The sequence below is a fragment of the Babylonia areolata genome, chromosome 16 (assembly GCF_041734735.1).
Source record: "Babylonia areolata isolate BAREFJ2019XMU chromosome 16, ASM4173473v1, whole genome shotgun sequence".
NCBI lineage: Eukaryota > Metazoa > Mollusca > Gastropoda > Neogastropoda > Buccinidae > Babylonia > Babylonia areolata.
In genome coordinates, this window is record NC_134891.1 from 23,235,816 (window position 1) to 23,240,815 (window position 5,000).

The window sequence follows — 5,000 nt, forward strand, 5'->3', positions numbered from 1 at the left end:
TCTCTCTCTCTCTCTCTCTCTCTCTCTCTGTCTGTGGTAGGAAATTCTCCCCCTACTGCCTTCCACACACCCCATCCCCCTCCCCCTTTTCTCCCATCCTCCTCAGCTGCCTGCCGATCTGATCGAAGATTTTTTTTTTAGGCGGGGTTCACTCACGATGGTGTGCACCTGGCTCTCTACCGTGTCAGACACCCCCCCCCCCCCCCCCCCCCCCCCCCAAACCCAACTCTCCTCCCACCCACCTCGCACCACCATTCTCCCCTCACCACCCACACAACTTCCCTCTTCCCACCCTTGGAAAACCTCCTCCTTCGGGACGTCCCAGACCTTTCAGCTCCCGTGTTCTAGACTCGCGATCGTAGGTAGGACTGGTAGAGGACTCACCCTCTTGTTTAGTGTAACGCAGAAACGCTCTTCCCCGACCTCTCTCTCTCTCTCTCTCTCTCTCTCTCTCTCTCTCTCTCTCTTTCTCTCCCTCTCTCTCTCTCTCTCTCGTGTTGGGCCAAAAGCCTATAAAATCTTAGTCCTTAAAAATAAAAACCTTTAATAACTCCCTCCCCCCACTCTCTCTCTCTTTCTCTCTCTCTCTCTCTCACACACACGCGCGCGCGCGCACGCACCTCTGCCCTTCCTTCCCTCTTTACCCTCATCTTTTTCTACCCAGTCTCGCAGTACCACTGTAGTGAGCAAGCGAATCACTCTCACGTTGCCGAGTTCAGCCCGATTCCACTCAGCTCAGCCCTCGGACTCCCAGCGCACCCGGGTTGTTTTTGCCAGTTTGTCTGCTCCTCCCATACCATCATGACTCTGCGCTTTACCTCTGCAACCATGCCCTCCCTTCTCCATCCATCTCCACCCTGTCCCCCCCCTCCCCACCTTCCCCCTGCTCCCACTTCCTCTATGTGTAGTGATACAGCTCATCAGTACTTTCTTTTCAACTCTTCCCACATATCTGCATAAGCTTTTAGTAGTAATAGTTAAGTATATATATATATATATATATATATATATATTATTATGATTGTTATTATTATTGTATTGTTATATTACACTATGATGTACTCTTGCGCCAGCAAATATAATATATCACTGCTGCGACTACTCGGGTTGATTTCTGTGATTTTCAGAAAATTTGTACAGTGATGCATGTGCTTTTAATTTTTATTTAAAGCGCGCTCAGCAAGTATCCATTATTATTATTATTACTATGGGAGGGAGATGGAGGAGTGGTGGTGGGGTCGATCGTTACAAGGCAGCCTTCTCCCCCACCTTTCCCCTTCCCACCACTCTTCCTCTCCTTGTCACGGTGCTGGTCCAGCACACCTCAACTATTGTAGCCTTCTTCTTCTGCTTCTTCTTCTCTGCTTCTTCTTCAGGATTCTTCTCTTCCTCCTCCTCCTCCTCCTCCTCCTCCTCCTGCTCCTCTTCTTGTTTTTAGACTGTATTCAGATGGTGGAGATGGTATGATTTCTGTTGTTCCAAGTTCTTCTGCGCATGTTATGTGTAACTCAGTTGGATTCAACGTCATTGCTGACTGAACGATGTTTGGGTTTTGTTGTTAGCAGAGAAATATAAAACAAGTCTTAAGACGAACTGAGGGAGTCGAGGTGGTGGCAGGAAAAGGGGGGCGAGGTGTGTGTGTGTGTGTGTGTGTGTGTGTGTGTTGGGAAGTGATGGATTGAAGAGGGGAGGATGAGTTTCAGATGGGGCAAAGAGGGTGGGGTAGAGAGTGGAGGTGGGGGGGGGGAGAGAGTGGCGGGGGGGGGGGGGGGGCAAGGGGGGGGAGGCCGAGGGGGTTAGGGGGAAATGGAAACAAAAACAAAGACGGCGTACACACACTCACACGCAGACGAGGAGAAAGGTAGGGGCATAAAAACACGAAAGCCGCCGTGGCGCTGCACGTGCCGTGTGTTGTCTATTTCTGGCCTCGTTGTCATAGCTACTGGGACGGTGTGTAGTGTAAGTGTACCTCAGTGATTTATCTCTCACCCCACCCCCTCCCACCCTTCTCATTCTCCTTATCCTCTCTTCCCCCACCCTACTCCCCTTTTCCAACCTTTGCCCTCCCGGGACATAACCCCCCCCCCCCATCCCCATCCCCCAGACTTCCTCCATCGCCCCTCCTTCCGCGCCCAGGCATAGCATCTGTTGATTGTGAGAAGAAATGCGGAGGTGAGTGGAGGGAGGAGGTGGTAATGCTGTTGCCATGCTTTCGGTGTGTGTGTGTGTGGTGGGGGTAGGAGTGAGCAAGAGCCCTTTACACTGCTCCTCGGGTATATGGTACATAAGAGAAGATCGGTATGAGTACTATGACCAGGAGTATGATGTGAGCTTACCTTCTTCACAGTAACATACCGCCACAGTATAAGCAGTATGACTACAGCTCTCCCCGCACCCCCACCCCCTCCCCGCCCCGACCTACTAACACCCCCCCTCCCCCCCTACTCGGCAAAACATTGTTGTTCATAATGGATTCACTGTCTTCCCAACAGTTTGCACTTCGATTCTGGTTTGAGGATAAGAGATTAATACTTCTTTCTTCATTTACCTTTTTGAAAGCCCTCATGGTTTATTATCTCTTGGCGTAATACCTGCATCAGGTATGTTTCTAACATCTGGTTTCGAGACAGCTGTGTGTCTGTTTGCTGATTGTTTTCTTTCCCTTCTTTGGACACCAGTAGAGAGTCTTCTTCCCTGAGACTGAGAGAGGAACAAACATTAAGGTGAGGTGCAAGAGGTGCCTCTCGCATTTCCAGGGAGTTGCTGTTTGCTTATATGGGAATGCTGCTGTTGAGCTGTCAGCCAGGAGTTCATAGGCAAGCCCTGGTGTGAGCTCTCCACAGAGCTCCACAACAGCTGTAGTTGGCTGGTGCTGTTCCCTTTTAGAGTATGGGGAACTGTTGGTCTTACAGACTATTGAAAATGGGTTACTGTATATTTGTTTATGGTCATGTGAATTGATAGAGAACTGTGTGTGTATTTCAGATTGAAATCAGTGCATTATTGTTTGTTTGTTTTATTCCTCTTTCAGTGACAGTTTTTGTCACAGCATCACAGGAGATCATTCTGTCAGTGATTCCATGCTTCATCGTTACACATTGATTCTGAAATAATGTGCAAAGACTGATTTTCTGTGTCTGTTGATACTGTTTGTGTATGTAAATAAACTAAACCCAGACATGTAAACATAGCCATACTCCACTTACACACACACACACACACACACACACACATCTGCACATGAGAAAAACAATGCTCATCAGAAAAGTAGTGTATATGTGTGCTTTATTGTTCTTTGTTGTGTACAATGTTTACTTAACTGATGATGTGATACCCCACTTCAAAAGGAATTGCACTCATTCCCCCAGTCCCTCTTCACAATTCTCACGACCATGCACACACCCAGACTGGCTGTGTATGTATGTGGTGTTGTTTTTCCCCCACCATTGTTGAATAAAAAAAAAAAAAACGACAACAAAAAACAAAAAAAACATGATGTGCTGGTGGGTACATTGGTCAGTAGTTTCTGTGGCTTCATTTGTTGAACTTTGAAACAAGGAGTCGAGCAAATTGAAAATAAGCATCACTTTATTTTTTTTAAAGATTTTACACAAAAGTAGCTTGGTCTGTATTTGCTCGTTAACCTCAAGTGGTGAGGGAGTGAATGCTGGCAGCAGGGAGGTAGTTGTATACAGTGTACACCTGAGAGGCAGGGGCCCAGTCCATCCTCATGTCTGTGGATGTAGGGCTGCTTTCATGTGGCAGGTGGAATCTGCGTTTCATCAGATTGTGAGGGGTCAGGTGTACAGTCTGTCTAAATACAGTAGGCGGCTAAGTTAATTGCCTCAGGTACACATAGTGGATTAGGAATCTTGGCCAGTTTAGGTTTGGATGCAAACACACCCGTCCAGGCTAAGTCTCCTCAGCAAGTTGCAGGAGGGGGTGCATGCTTACTGGTTGAAAGCCCATCCTGTTTCCTTGCATTGATGTGGCAGAAGTTGTAGTATTTGTACTGCTGTTATTTGTCCTTGTGGCGTGGTGCCGGTGGGAAATATTGATGATTAATGTTGTTGCTCCAGAAGCATATACAGTGGTATGAGGAAAACAGGCATTTGGTTTTTATACTTTCATCACTGATTGATCAACTTGGCCCCATTTAATTGTGCAGGTGTTTGTAGGGTTTGGTTTTATTTTATTTTATTAATTAATTAATTTATTTTATACCAGCACTATTTTGCTGAACTAAAGAGGAGGAGAAAATATTGAAAGTGAACTTGGTCACTCATCACATGTGAGATCAAAACATAAGATCATATTGAGAAGGAATACCTCGTGATCTACATCATAAATCCTGTTATTTTTATTCAGCCTCATCAGAGTTGAACCAAGCTGACCATCAGAGCTCAGCTGATGATAAAAATAGATTGAACCAAAATGACAAACTGAGCTCTGTTAAGGTTGAAAACAAATGGCAGGGCTGTAAGTGACATGAATTGCTGCTTCTGAGGACAGAGTAGCCGTTTTCCACAGTGTGTCAAAGGCCACTTTCTGGTCTGTGAGCCTTTGTTTCCTGACAGCTGCTGTGCTGGCTGACTCATGCTGCCAAGGGAAAGAGAGGGGGAGGTGTGGGAAGGGAAGGGTCACATAATGGGATGGCTGAGAATGGCTTACACTGTTCTGTTTAAAGTTCACTGAGCTGATCAAGTTCACTTGTATGTGTACATGTATCTACATGCACACCTGTGTTGTTGTAGTGGTTGTGGGTTTGTGTGTGTGAGGATTGTTGTGTGTGTGTGTGTTTGTGAGGGTGTGTGGGGGAGGTTGGGAAGGGCTGCCGTTCATGTAATTCAATCAGTGAATTTATGTTTAGAGACACATTATTACTGATGTGCTCCAGTTTGCTGATGGCTGCTTGCAACATGTCTTGATCTTAACAGAATGGTAACATGATGATGATGATGACATGTAACTTTTTTCTTCAGGTGTCCGGATTACAGTGG

The 5,000-nt window shown here is 46.5% G+C and overlaps 1 protein-coding gene across 1 annotated transcript in view; it reads left to right on the forward strand.

Moving 5' to 3' along the window:
- LOC143291240 (uncharacterized) overlaps nucleotides 1-5,000 on the forward strand; it is a 63,807-nt gene that overhangs the window by 33,595 nt on the left and 25,212 nt on the right. The gene's annotated exons all lie outside the window — the stretch shown is intronic.